We start from the raw sequence: 15,932 nt of genomic DNA, 5'->3' as shown, positions 1-15,932 counted from the left end.
AAATATTTTTCATGGAAAAATATATAAAAGCGTGACGCTTCTCAGTTTTTTATGTGATTAATAAGAATTTACGGGAGCTTGCATAAATTTGCTAAATCCGTTATTAGTCATAAATAAACGCGAGAACGAATCCATTCGATTATTATATATATATAAAAGCAATGTTGCAAAAGGAAGAGGTACTACATGGTACAAGATATTTTACGGAAGAAGTCGCGCGCGAGCTGCTGGCGCGCATAAACTCGCGAACGGTGAGCGGTGTGCACTTTCGCGCCTTTTATTCTCTATGAGGTATACGAAGAGTGGATCCAGGAGGAGCGTAAAGTCTCGCTTACGCGAACGATTTACAAAACATAGCCCTGCGAAAGGCTTGAGAGATGAATCATGAAAAGAGAATGGCGGAGACTGACTACAACGGGAGATAGAATCTATTTCGAAAGTAACGAGAGAGTAAGTAAAGAGAGATGCAATGCGGCTTGAATAATGCAATATCAATTTCGATCGTCCGATAAATATCAGATATTTATTGTCTGTGTTCTTGTTCATAAACCGTTGCGTTATGCATCGGGAATCATTAGCTGCAGTCGGTGAATAAAACGTTATCGCTCGCTATCTTTGATCGTTTATATCAGTTATAAAATTAAATACTCGTGTAAAAGAATTAAAATCACAGAACGAGATCGGTGTTAAAAAGCAAACAAAAGCTAAAAAGAAAATCATCAACTTTCTCTATATATAAAATTAAAATAATCAAAATGTGTATATAAGCAACGCAAAGAAAAATTAAAATAATCAAAATACGACAGGGGTAGAATGAGTAACGAAGATTTGTGCATATCTGGGGAAAGCTCGATTACACGTTTGCAGGGAAGATGACACTGGGGAAGAGGAAAGAAAGGGCAGTGGCCGGCAATTTCAATGCAAACTCCGCAAGAGGGAAAGAATGGGAGCGCAGTGGCAAAGGATGAGGCAGGGACTGCGCTCTTAATGCGGAAAGTTTAATGATATTAATGAAAGTGGCTATATAGTGGTAGGCGCTGCATTTTCAGGCGTGGCTCAACTTTAATAATGTCTGCTTCATTTACATTCCCGTGAATGCGGAGAGGGACGAGGGAACCTGACCGGAGACTTTGCGCTTAAAAACGGAGATCGATGCGCCCGCAAAGGAATATCTTGGAAGCGACATTGTGGAGCAAGGGGAGGGAGAGCAAGGGGAGCTGTTATCCCTTAATTTCCAGGAGACCGCGTCAGTTCCACGTTAATTGTACTCTTCGAATCGAAAAGAAATAACGAGCGGCACGTTCCCTGCAATCCCGATAAATCGCCGGCTTTCGAAAGTGCGTAACTTAACGGCGCAAGAACAGACCGTAGTAGGGATCGTATTGGAGGCACCCGATATAAACATCCAATCCGCGCCACATCTCTCCACCTCCTTCTGTCTCGTAATTAGACGTTACTGGGTAAAGGGGGAAGATGAAAGGGGAAAGGGGACAATTAGATCTGTAGGACGCGGGGGTCTTTAACAGGCGCAAAATCATCAGCGTGCATCGTTTATTCGCATAAAGACCCCACTTCGCATCCATTTCGTTCGTGAGATTATCGTTGTGCGCTATGCTCCTTCCCGCTTTGATTGTCCGCCTCGCGAAATGAGAATGCTGAGCGGTGATTAAATTTAATTAACTGTAACAGCTGGCCGGAACTTACCGACTCGCCGGCATATCTAGTGGCATTCGCTAATGCTTGAAAGAGAAGCTTACCTGAAACAGAGAGAAGAAAGAGTGGTAATGATTATTATTATTATTTCATGCTTAAATGAGAAAATCGTCAGCTACAATGAATACCTGCGTGCTCTGAAAAGAATCTTCCTCTCTATCTTTTCTATAGAAATCTCTAGAATAGCACGGGCATTCGAGACCTCAATGTTTAAATACGCTTTTTAATTACTTCACGGTTACGTACTTTGCCATAAAAAATATAACAATGGAAATTTTTTTTATTTAGCCTTAAAATGGTTTTAATATTTTCATGAAATGGTGGGATCCATTTCTTTTTAATACTAATATAAAAGATAAAATATTATACGTATCATTCTAGATTTAATTTCTGATAACCGCATAATTTCAAATGTCTACGAGAATTTTCTGGAAATTAATTAGCGCGATAATTAGCAGTAAAAAAATATTTAAAAATTAATAATAAATGTTAGTGGAAGGGCCTGTCAAATATTCGCTCTAGATGACTCGAATTAAAATAGTTTATTGAAATAATTTGAAGCGTATAATATCTTTATGTACATACGTCTTGAATATTATAGGAACAGAGGCATATACACGTTTCAAAAGAGGTACATACGTGGACTACTATATTATTTCTTGAGAACTCAAGAAGAAAGAAAGCGTCTTGAGGGGAAATAAGCAGTATTTGCCGAGTCGAACGGGACGATTCCCCCTTATATGACATTTCAGCTGCTCTCTCTTCTCGAGTTCTCGAGGAATTCTCGAGAAGAGCGTCTCGAATATATAAGCATTCACACACGTGTCACACGTGTATGTGTATGTATGCGCACGAAACAACGATCGAGATCGATTAATACGTAAATCTCGCACGCACAGGTTGGGAAATTCATTGTAATCCTCTGCAGGCAGAGACCTTAATCTCTTCCCAAGAATGATGGAAGATGCGGAGAAGCTGCCGTGGGTTTGCCCGCCAATATGGATTCCGCTCTCGCGCGATCGGAGCCCTTAAGCACTTCGGCAACTCGTTTTGGCCACCCTTTGAATGACAATAACCCCTCCGCCAATATAAAGGGGAAAAAAGAAGAAAACGTGGTTGCGGACAACGGGGATAAGAAATTGAGAGAGTAAATGTTGTCAAACGCGCGTAATATCGATTACAGATCACTCTTCCGAAAACCGCTGGATTTATAAGGATTCCATAAGATTTTCGATTGTGTCGAAATTCGAAGTAAGCAAATTTTATTTGCTTTTCGTTGAAAGATCGCGGTACTCGTAGGCCAATGGAGAATTTTATTTCTTTGCATTTTACAAATATATTATTTTTCTTATGCATCGCGTATTCACATTAATCTTACTGATTGTATTTACCAATTGGCTTTTATTAATGTAATTTCAATTTGTCCATTTTCGTTAGTTTCAAATCAGGAACATTATAGAATCACATTTGTGGCGTATGATACGCGATTTGCTTAGACCGTAATCTATGGTTGTGTACTTTTCGAAATAGCAATGATGGTAAGTAAAATAACGGGTTTTCTCAGTTACATCTTGATAGATACGTACTTCTGATAAATAGGATACGACTCGCATTAATTCAGTGCCTTGAAACCGTGGTGTTGTGTAATCAATGTCATTCTGTGGCTTAGAGATAAAACATTTGACGTCCTACATTTGATCTAGGACACTTCCCTCCTCCCTTTTCTCCTCCTTCTTCCGAACCACAAAATGACATTGACGATTCTAATCCAAGGTATTAAGACATTCTCGGTCCGCTATTCGCAGTCAGAAAGTTGCTTCTAAAGTTAGCGAATCGCTACTTTTTCAAATAACTGGACACCGGATAAACCAAGCAGAAAAGAGACTTAAAGACTAAAAAAGGATGCGGGAAGAACAAACATGGATTGACATTCCGCTGAGTACAAAAACAACACGGGAGGCGGAGACGTGCATCGATGTCAGTAGTGCGCGCGTACACGAAAGTCATAACTCGTGGGACTCATGAATAAACGCGCGACATAACGAGTCTTTTCCCGTGGGAATTTTATACGAGACGAGAATATATCGTGAGAGATCACGATGGCCAAGAGAGAAAGAGAAAAGTATACAAAGAGAGAGAGAGAGAGAGAGAGAGAAAGAGAAAGAGAGAGGGAGAAAGAGAGAGAAAGAAAGAGATACACATGCACGATGTATGCACTTCGTATTTGGCCTTTAAAATAACCGCTAGGGACGGTCCACGCGGGGAATAACAAGAGTGAGAGTGGGAGAGGACTCTTCTACGTGATCCTCGAAGAGTAGCATTATCCCGCCGGCCGGCGCCGCGATAGGATCTGAAACGGCGCGAGCGAGAGGACGAGGTCGACGAGTGCAACAACGTTGTTGCACGCGCGCATTGCATACGTAGGTAAGGTGCATGCATCTTACTTCCGGCGGAGAAAAAAAAAAGGATCGATCGATCTATCTTTCTCTCCTCCTCCTCCTCTCTCTTTCCTCCCTCGTTGTTGACGGGGGTCTCGCGGGGTCAATCGGAGCACAATTTCCGCCTGCTCTCATCCTCTCCTCGCGGCTAAATTGCCCTAATCTCGCGATCGAGCCGCGAACGCGCCAGGCTGATCCACCCCGGAAATTTCTAAATATATTAGGATCAGGATTTCCGAGAATGCGTCAAGAGGCGTATTCTCGAAGAACCCTGAGCGAACTTCTAAACTCTATTCGAACAACTTCAAATTAAACGTATTTTATGCTTTTTCTAACTTTACAAGAAATTGTCTGGCTTTCACAAATTACATACATAAAATATGACGTATATTTTAGACAATAATATCTATAAGATAAAATTAAGAATTTGAAAATGATTTATGGATGTTCAAAATTAACAGTTTATTTGTTCGACCAGATATTGGATATTTTTTAAGTAAGAATTCTATTGCTTTAAATTTTCTTTCTTATAATTTAAGTTCTAAACCTCACTTTGTGAAAAATTAGTTGTTACTTCTAATTTTGAAATTATAATATTGAAATCGGAGATTTATCCCGAGATCAAAGTACACCTACCCATATATCTATCTTGTCGCTTCGTACCTTCTCCGTTCGACCTCTTGCATCTCAGAAGATTCAGTTTAAGTTCCACATAGTCACCTATTCTATTCCATTCTATTCTAATGCATTCCCTCTCTCGGGTAAAACTTCCGCTCTCTCCGGAGTACTCGTCGTGTAAACGAGTACGTTTCGGCGCAAGTAGTGAATACGAACAGGAGTAGGAGGAGGAGGAGGAGGAGGAGACAAGAGCCGTGACGCGACTCGGCCGCGATGAATGATTTATCGCCCGCTCGTGGATTATCCGCCGCGCATAAATTACACATACTCCCCTCGAAACGAGTGCGTGCGCGCGGCGACACGGCGGAAATGCGAAACGCGGTAACGGTATCGCCGGAAACCGTGGCGCGAATCGTGGCCACGACCCAGGCGGAGGAAGTGTCGGGGACACATGAACACCGACACGAGAAACAGAGACGAAAGCGCACACAGATGTGCATTCCGCCCGTTGCCGCCGCCGCCACGCTCGTAAGCAGATTACACCCGCGTGACTGTGTCGCTGTCTAATTGCCCGCGTCGACTTAAATTCCAAACCGATAAGCACTCCCGTCGCAGGGAGGAGCAAACGTCAGTTGGCCCGCGCGAGATTTCGGCAATGAACGTTTAGTTAACGAGCGATACTTCCTAACTGAAGGTAACGTGAAGTTTGTTCGGGCTCTGTTTGAGATAGAATCTGTGTTCTTGTTTGCTCGCGCACACAATGAGAAGCCTGGAAACGAAACGCGATACACACATTCGTGCCCGTATTTTCTTACTTAATATTAGCATTAAACGGAGGAAAGTTTAAATGATTTTAATGGAGATGCCAATATTATATACGGAATGTTTTCGATTACCTGAAATATCTTTGTTACCTTTGTGCAGAAAGCAGAAGAAATATCCTCGGAACGAGATTCTTCCGATTCGATGGGAAGAAGGAACATTTTGATGACACTTGCCTTTTGCCCGCGATCGCAAAAGGATTCTGGACCCGAGTCGACTTTTCCATAGTTGTTGGCGAGGCACTTATCGACTTTTAACTCGTCGGTTTTTTCACCAAGTACGTAAGCCACCCGATATTACGCGACTCCGGGTCGGGCGACGTTAGCGGGCGGCGTACGCAAAGCAAGAACAGTTACGGCGATAAATGTCGAAGCACGCCGCCGGGTGTGTTTTATTTCCGCGCTCCCGCAATATGGAAATTCTCAATTTTCGCCCAACACCGCGTAATTTCCGTCTTACGCTTTTCCTCGGCGGTATGACCGCTGCGATTCCGTCGATTCGCGATATTCCGAGAAAGGGAGCGCGCCGATTTCCAGCAGCAAAAAATATGTACATTTCGTCCCACGATAATCGATGAATTGAATTTTCCTTAATGAAATAAAGATTAAATATTAAGCTCTCGCTTGAATCCCGATAAAACCTTTTCTCCTCCTACTGTAATATTTTAATATTAATACACGTATTGTAATATTTTAAGTTCGTTGCAGCATGAAAGTTCTGACCATCTTTTAAATCGATACTCTTTCAAGCTGACCTCGCCCGACTTTCTCGAAGCGAAACTTCACGACTCCCGCCGCGGAAAGAGATGACACTTCGTGTCGAAGGATTGAGTCGGAAATGTCACCGCACTCGGGATTTGCGAGAATGCGCGTACAACGATCCGGAAGTTCCGTTCGGGAAAATCTTTACAAGCGGCGGTCGGGCCGCGTGAGAGCAAAAGGATCGAGCAAAAACCAAAACACGAGAGTAACTCTCTCTCTCTCTCTCTCTCTCTCTTTCTCTGTGCTAAAAGTTCGCCGGTGTGCATTTCCGGCGCGGCAGAGTTTCGCAATTCGCTTTCAGAGGTAATCAGCGAGATTCCGATTGAGTGTCGAGGCCAGACTTTCGGGGTAAATAAGAGTTAATCGAGGACTTTGCAATTTATTCATTGACACCTTTCGTGTAAAATCACGCCGGAATTAAAAATGCTTTCGTGCTCTATGTCAGAGATAAGTGTAAATTAAATTACTTCGAACTCGTTTAAGAGTTAGCTGATAAAAATCAACCCTGTTATGTATCCTTACTCTAAATTAAATATATATGAATTAAATGTACCGCGATTAATTTTCTAACCCGTTGCACTTGAATTCAGACCAAATTAAACTGCTATTGTCGTCAAGAATCCCGCATCTTCGTGTAATAGCTTGCTTCTTGCGCCGCTGTGCGTCGCACAAAATTCCACGAGATGGAATATCGCTTAAACATACCTCTGTAAGTGCGATTTAATCGGATTCGAACATTCGACGAAAAACCGTCACGTCGCGTCGTTCCGCCTGGCGGCCGGAGTCAAGGAATTAACTTGAAAGGATTTAGCGAGTCTAGAGACCAGGTTAAATCGCAGGAGGATCCTCATCCTTCCTTCCCACGCGAGAAAGGGGGTCGGCAAAACACGTCGCACGTCCACGAGGATCGCGGCAACGCGGTCGGCAGAGAAAACTGCATCTCGCCTGCGCGGTGCGCCTCGACCGTCCCGGCCAGAATGCCAGGGACTGGACACGGCTATTATTACCAATTGCGCGTAACAGCTAATTACCCGTAATTATACTGGGGATATCAAGCTTTGAGGATAACGGCCCGGTTCGTTCCCGTCGTCCGAGGGAGATTGCGGCACGACGGTCGGACGGCCGGTCGCGATATTTACTGACCACTATATGCCTCTACGTCGTCATTGCTCGTCATCGCATTCCCCGCTTTTGACGAAGAGAGGAAGGGGGAAGGGGGAAAACTTCTTTGACGATCACGAGATGCGCGATCGCAATTAGGACGGCACGTGAGCGACCGAACGTGGAAAGCGGCGGTTTTTATCTTACAAAACGGACGGCAATTCCGCGTAATGAACATCGAAGATTGCACTTGATGAGCCAGTTATTTTGACGATTTTGCATCGATACAACAGTGGCAGAAGTCGATTAGTCACGGCATATTTTCTATTGGTCTCGCGCACAGAGGTAGGTAGGTAGATAGATTTTATAAATAAAGTGAAAATATACTTCTTAGCGGAAGACAAGAGGTCAGGAGCATTTATTTTAAGATAAAAGCAACGAAGGTAGAGGTACATTATGCATTTCACATGAACAATCTTCTGCTTTTAGTGCGTAGCATTTTGCTTCGTACTTTCAAGTGTTTGTTTATTCATTGTCAAAGAAGGTAACAAAGAAATTTATAATTCATACATCTACATTTTTGCAAAGTAAAAGTAACATATCTTTTCAACGAATTTTTCGTTGACACCTAGCTTGAGGTAAATGTTAGCATTTTAAGCAAACGTATAATGCCACTGCTTATATTTCTCACATCATTCACTTCGATGAATAGACGAACGAAGGAATTATTCGTTTCGTTTTATTCGCGTAACACAATACCTACTACATTCGCCTGGTAGCCTCATCAGGACACGTGCTAGCCTCCCCCCACGGAAGTATAATATCTCACGGCGTCGTATATGCTGACGTGACATAAATCTCTCGCGTGGGTCATTCGGCTGTCTTAAGCCCCGGAAGCGAAGTGAGCGTTCCGTAATTATACGAGGAGAAAATAGTGCCCTTTTTTTTCTCCCCTTAATGGAATTACTACAGAGGCGAAACTTCGGGGGGCTTACGTGACGTTATCGACGAATGAAACGGGCGGTCTCGGCGAACTACGGCCATTAATTAGGAGCTCAGGATGTATCGACAGACCTGCCAGAACTCGTACTCGCGCGCGAGGTGCGAAGTAATTTTTCACACCAGAAAACTACTTCTCGCATTTTATTCGCACGAACGGCCACCTGCAATTTTCACAAATCAGAAGCGTACCGTCGCGTATCACGGCATGGGAATCGCATTCTGCTTTTCGACACTCTCATATTTTATAATAAACTAAGGCTAAGAGGTATCAAAAAATTTCTAATTATTTCATAGCGATTCTCTAAAAAGATTAGATTTTTTGTGTTTAATACTATCAGTATAATAATTATATCAAAAGAATATTTAAAAAATAATAAAAAATTAAACTTTCTCTCAATATAAAATATTTCTCCTAGCCAAGTTCCACTGAAAAAAAAAAAAATCAAATTACTAAGAGACAAATCGTGTAATATTTTTACATGTACAATTAGCTAAACTATAAACATGATATATAACGAAAGAATGGAACAGAGAGTGGAAGACGATAAATTTCAACGTGAAATTCTGATATCCTCGGGGGGAGCTTAGCACGACGTCCGCTTGTACAAAGGATTAAAGGTGTTAACCTCGCGTACAGGGCGATTAGGGCCACCGAGAAGTGTATATCGCCCGCGGGCGATACGGCAGGGGACGAACCGGCGTTTTAACGCGACGCGGAAATATTCAGTGAGAAGAGTACTAAAAGCCGTGGAGTAAGAGAGAGAGAAAGAGAGTATGTGTGTGTATGTGTGTGTGTGAAAAGCCCTTGTGCAATACAAGGGCAAATATCGTTGCTTCGGTGATATCCAGCCAAGTTTCGTCGCTTTTGATATTGCGACCGAGGAAATTTGCTAACTTGCAAACTGCCGCGACGGCGATAGACCTCGTTTCGTCAAGCATGCACTGTACAGCAACCGTACAGACGACGGTCTATCCAGCCCGATGAATACGTCCTCGTAAAAGGCATCGAGATACTCGGCAACGAGTTAGTCAACGTTGTGCTTGCATATGTGCCGCTGCGTCGGCATGCTGCGATAATAATTGACATCGCGATAGCGTGTGCGATACGTGACCTTCAAGTTAGTTACTCATATCATTAAAAGATAATAATAAATGGAAAAGATAGAGAATCACGAAATGCCAATTATTTATTTTTCTTCTGTGTATTATTAACTGCAACGACTCTCAATTAAATTGCTTTCTCGACAAGGTGAATATATATATACTTTACACACAATCTGTATACATCTATTCACACATTTCTTCACGAATCTATTAAGAATTTTAATCTAACTTTATTAAATAAAAAATTTTTTTTCCTGATGATTTCGATGATTGACTGATTTTCAGTTCTTAGTTACGGATAGCTTGATTTTGATGATTAACGTTTTTGCGAGCACATTATTCTTTTTCGCTGACAAATAATTTTTCGAAACTACGTCAATGCCAAATAAATAACTCACGAAGTTGCAAGTGGAACACATGTGTCTCGCAGATCAACGAGAGAGAGAGAGAGAGAGAGAGAGAGAGAGAGAGTTAAATAAGGCATAATTACCGTGAGAAGAATCTAAACTTGCACCAGATTCGCGATACAACCAGATGCCGGAAGGCAGCAGCGGGGGGTCACGGCCCTCGTGCTCTTCACAGGTCAGACGCACACTCGGAAGCTGTAAATCGCATTTCGCTCGAGTCTGCGAGGCTTGGATTTATTTTCGCGGAACACGCCCACGCAGCACGCGCCCGTACAGCATTGTGAAGAAATTACGGCGGTCTCTCGCGAGGAGTCAAGCGAGCATCTTTACGACGCGTGTTGAAATTCGTCGATGTGAATGGCTGATAGAAGAGTTCCCATCCGTTCGTTTCCACAGAAAGGAATTTGAGAAGCACATCGAAAGATCCATCGAAAGAGATTTGATGTAATAATTTTCGAAAAAAAAAAATATGTATTATGAGAAAAGACAGTAAATTTAATTACACGATAGCAATAAATAACGCGAATTTGCCCAGTCATGACGTTTTGATTATTACACCTCCCTTAGCTATCCTCGATGTCACTAAAAATAATAAATATCTGTCTAACCACACATTCTTCTGAACAGTTCTCCATTGTCATATAAATGAAACGTCAATCACCGCCATAAAACCATTTAAAAGTTTTCCAGAATTTTATAGACTTTTCCGCATCTATCGCAGTATGCTCTTCTCACTTCCCACATGTTTGGGAGATTGTTAGTCGACTTCTCTCCTAGGGGCAAGAAGAAGCCTCCTTCCCGCGAGTCGCCCGCTCGCTTGGGACTCACGTGCTCTTTTGCCGCACATGACGTTGGCCGCATACACGCGATTGCCCAATGCTTATAATGCGACTCCGGCGAACGGGGCAATTTGCGGTAAATCACTTCCCTCGAATCTCTTTCTCTCCTCCCTCTTTTCCATCCGCCGCCGCTCTCTCCCTTTCTCTCGTTCTCACTCTCGCCACTCTACACATGCACTTCGTACGGTTATGCATCCTCTTCTTTCCCCCCGTCCATTTATCTTGCTCCATGCCAATTTCATGTATTCAGGATTTATACAGTTCGTTACTTTCACTTATTGTTAGTCACTTCACTTCTGTTGCTGCTGCTTTTTCTCATTACTTTTACATAAAACAGTCCTGCATTTAATCTATGAATCACCTCTGCGTATGCACATTTTTTATCTTCTCTTCAGAGTAGATCAATGATCGAAGAACGATTGTGGTAAAAGTAGGATAACGGTTGGCACACGATGACAAGCGGCGTTCATTAAATGGTTAGGCATGCAGAAATTAGATTGCGCTACTTTATGAAGAGTCGTACCGTAACTCCCGCTACTGCTACTGTTATAACTCCACTAAGTGATCCGAAAACTCAACAAAAATCACTAACGCAACTTATTAATGTATGCAAAATTTTGTAACAATTAAATCACAGTCGAGAAATGTGATCATGGCAATCAACTTTTATGTATAAGTATTAGACAACTTTAGTGTAAGAAAGATATAATTTATGTTTTATTAGATTTGTCTTTCGCGTTCGTATATTTACGTCATCTCCCAATTAATAGTAGGTTTCGGTTTCTTACGATTCAACTTATCCAGATGCAACTTCGTAACTCGACACGATCATTAACTCTTGGATTTCTCGGTCGTCCTCCTTGCCGCAACTGCAAAGCTCTGCATTCAACTTCTACACCCGGTTCTCGCGGGGGGAATTTCATTCCGGGTCATTTAATATCACCCTGTTTCTTCCCTTTTGTCCTCCTCTTTCTCCTCCTCTCTACCTCGTTCTTTCACAATCGCGCTTGTGGTCTGACACACCTCTTACGTAACAGTCTCGTTTGCACATCCCGGTAGAGGAATGAATCGCATGATATATATATATATATACATATACTTGCATACACCTCTCTGTCAGTAAATATGCATAAAACACACACACGTGTGCGTAGCACATGAGAGCGCCAACCTGCTCTCTCGTTCAATGACCGTACACGGTAACCTTTTGATTCACTCGATGGCACGTGACCGACGATGGCTCGTTGCCGACGAAATATCTCCTTCGCTTCGTCATCGACTTCTTCTTCCTTCATCGGCGTTTACTAGATATGCTCATTACGAGACGTGTTATATCGCGTTACGCTATGGATACATACGATCGAGCGCATCGTGTTCGGTAATTATGAGTAATAGCCGGTAATACGCGGGTCTCATAGATTGCTCATAGATTGCTGCGCCTGCAGCGCAGGGTGGCCCAAAACCATCACGTATCTCATTTAATCACGGAGGATAAATGAGCGGACTGCAAAAGAGGACGGTTATTTTATACATTAAATGGCGATAAGATACTGAGGGAGAAATTATTCAACAATTTGCGAGAATTAAAGAATTTTTTCGAGCTGTTTAAGTATCGAGAGAGTAATTCATTAAAATCGAAATAATAAAATCTTCGGTCGAATATTTAACTGGGTCTCATCTCAAATTCAGCTACCCAAGCTCTTTAACACAAAGTAATTTTCTCGACAAATTAATTGATTTCGTTAAGGGAGAATTTTAAATCAGTTAGCCAATCCTTGACTAAAATTAAAAAAAAAAAAAAAAAGAGAAACATTCAGAAGCTCCGAGACCCCGTATAGATCCATGGGTTTATACGACTCCTTCTCTCTATCGCGAAGCTTTCTCATCCTCGGAGGCGATATACGGGGGCCATTATGAGCCGCGGGGGCATCGATCATACCTCTCGGTATCGATCGTTGAACCTGTCCGAGGAAAAGCTCGCGGCCGCGAGAGAGGCACGTGCGCTGATTTACGTCGTGGGACCCAGGCACGTGCCACGCTGGTAGACATAGTAATCTGTCCCCCTCGTTCTCCTCCCTCTCTCCCCTCTCTTCTCATTCTTTTCTCCTTTATCCGCGCTCCTCTTTCTCTCACTATTCTTTTCGTCGTATTCTTCTCTTTTCCCGCGGCGCCGATAAAAAATGCATAAAGAGGTTTTCTCCCTCCGGTATTTGTCATCACAATTTTATGATGCTACGATTTGATACGCGTATAACAGCTAAATAGAAAGCAGCTAAATAGAAAAGCTATGAATATAAATAATAATTTGTTATAAATATCTTCGGCTTATTAACATTCCACTGGGAGGTTTTACAAAAACTTGACGTTTTATTACTCGTGATATATGTGCGATTGCAAGAAAGAAAAATTATACTTTTCGCAATTTGTTAGATGTGTGACGAGTATCTTATTCAGGAATCTGTGACGGAAACGTGATACTCGTTGAATTTTAACGACAGACGTCCCGCTTAAGTTAACCATGTTTAAATTATTATAAGACAATGTTGAAAATACTTAAGGCCGACCTCCGATAGAGTTGTGCCTTCCGGTCACCTCGTAGATTTATAACAGTAACAACATCGGAGGAAGTTACGGTATGACTTCGCGAAGTAGCGCAATCTAATTTCAGCACCTAACTTTCTAATGAACGTCACTCGTCATTGTCGTCGTGCGCCGAACCGTTATTCTACTTCTACTTTGTAATCATGCAAACGTCACTCCGTTCCCCTGCGCTCGACCGATTGCCATACAAAGTCAGCGAATTGCACGGCATGCGCGCGCGCACACACTCACACACACACACACACACACACACACACACACACACACACACACACACGCACGCACGCACGCACACACATCGCTATCACACACCACCGACCATACCCGGGAATTCTACCGAGCGACCAATCCTTATCCCCGAGACATGACAAATCGCCGTAAATCAGCATCATTTCGGCGCCATTAATCACCATTTGATTATTAACCATCGCGGACGCGGCGATAAAACACCGTTTCATCCATGTTGCTTCCCACGTTTCCACGGTAAATTCGTTATATCTTGAACAAGCACAACCTCATTCGTGATAGTTTCACCCACGATTTGTACACCCGGCGATTCCTCGTGATCTATGTACAGATGAAGTGGACGGAATCGGGGGTATGATACTGCAACTTCTCGTGGGGATAATTTCTCGTGATCTTGCGAAAATTACATTGATTAACGGACGGCGCGGGTGACATTGCGATAATAATTAGCGTGTCGTCGATAAGTATACCTTTGCAGGGTAGTTTGCGGCTGGCTTTGCAGGCGACTTTTTCACTCAGACCCGAGACGGGCTCCGGTGGCTCGGAGCCACTATCCGTTTTCGCGGGCCGATCGGCCGTCACGCTCGTTTAATTTACATAATCCCATGGCGCGCGAGAAGAGACCGTTAGGCCGAAAGTGCCCCACGCCGCGAAAGGATCACCGTAAGAGCGTTCGGCCGTTACGGAATGCTAGGCAAAGAGACGAGACGGCGGAATAAGGATGCAAGGAAGAATAGAGATGGCCCGGGAAGAGTGGGAGATGGAAGAGACTGCGAAGAGGGAAGAGATGTGCGGGAAAATGAAGTGGAGAAAGGACAAGAAGGAGAGAGCGTGGCTGGCCTGCGTCCGCAAAAACGCGTCCACTTTACCACCAACGGCGCATCGACAAGCGATTCTTCCTCACTTCCTTCCTTTCAACGGCCTTTCTTCCTTCTCCCCCTTTTTTTCCAACAAATGAGATTTACGACGTACATAAGTGCGCATCCAGGGCCGGCTTAATCTTCTCGAAGCATCGTAAGCTCGATAACATTTAATAACAATCGAAAAATTAAATTGTATTAATGACGCAATTACTGAAGAAACAATTACAAGATAAGATCTCATTAAATTAGAAAAAAAGTGTGTAAATTACCAAATTTTGCAAAGAAATTACATATATATATATATATAGTTGAGAAGATCTTCTTTTCGATAAAGTGCTTCTTTCTCCGAACAAAATTATTAAACGATTGCAAATTGCATTTGAAAAATGGAGAGAATTTTACTTGAATTATTCATACGTCTTGTTGCGATAGACGTACATTCTGCTTTTATTACAACCTGCACTTAATTTAATATTTATATTTTTCTTCTCTCGTGACCTCGGTTACAGTACTTAACGCTCTGTACTCCTGTTGGAAATAACCGTGCTAAATTTCTTTTTTTATTACCGTGCAAGAATATAAACAGTTAAGGTGGGATAATACTCGGAGCCGGATAATTCTCGGGCACTATGAACACGACGGACATAAGCCGTCCTTCCTTCCCATCCGCGCCGCAGGACACGGTATGCCATGGTGAGGTCTCATTAACTCAAGGACGCCGCTCGTGAACCCCCATTATCGACTCGCGAGCACGTCATTACGTGCGAATCGCGCTTTTCCCTCGCGCGCGCGCCCTGCCCGCCTTTCCGGACGGAGGAGAATCGCGTGTCCTTTTTCCGGACGATAATGGAAACGTTTCTCAGGCTCGGCATTCCTGTCCTTCGACGCAGCACGCTCGCTCGTTCGTGCGCGCGTTCAACACGCGTTTTTCCTCTCCCTCTCCTCCTCTCATCCTGTCGACGACGAGTTACGGGCGTGTGTTGTGAGATCGCCGTGCGTAGAAATTATCGCGCGCGAAAGGAAAATATCTCGCTCGTCCGAGTGCGGAAAGCGCTAAATAAACACAAAAAAAACGATAATATATATTCGCCATTACGCGTATTATTTTTCCAACTGACTGTTCAGTAAATTTGGAGTTCGTTTGCGTTGATACAATTTTAACACGAGCAAGTTAAAAACATTTCTAGCTATAATTAAGTTATTAGTAGATTTTGTGTAACCGGAGTAGCAGAACGAAATAAATTCGCACTACCTCCCAAGTAGTACGAGATTTAGATTCTCGTACTGAGTGTTACATGACTTAACACGAGCGTAGAACAGGTATAATGCGACATCAGATCGCCAGCTCAAGGCTACCACAGCGGAATGGTCATTATCGTGCCGCAAATTACTTGTTAACAACATCCCGCCGATCGCC

The 15,932-nt window shown here is 43.0% G+C and overlaps 1 protein-coding gene and 1 long non-coding RNA gene across 4 annotated transcripts in view; one reads left to right on the top strand and one right to left on the bottom strand.

Moving 5' to 3' along the window:
* Positions 1 to 15,932, bottom strand: part of LOC105837087 (CCR4-NOT transcription complex subunit 6-like) — a 498,126-nt gene that overhangs the window by 322,062 nt on the left and 160,132 nt on the right. The window lies entirely within an intron of this gene.
* On the top strand, positions 1,764 to 15,573 carry LOC118645510. Its single transcript, XR_004963209.1, has 2 exons — positions 1,764 to 9,704; positions 9,845 to 15,573. It is a non-coding gene; the product is annotated as an uncharacterized LOC118645510 (long non-coding RNA).

Source organism: Monomorium pharaonis, chromosome 5 (genome assembly GCF_013373865.1).
Source record: "Monomorium pharaonis isolate MP-MQ-018 chromosome 5, ASM1337386v2, whole genome shotgun sequence".
NCBI classification, from domain to species: Eukaryota; Metazoa; Arthropoda; class Insecta; order Hymenoptera; family Formicidae; genus Monomorium; species Monomorium pharaonis.
Note: the sequence above shows the minus strand (reverse complement) of the source record. Positions and strands in the feature narration are given on the sequence as shown.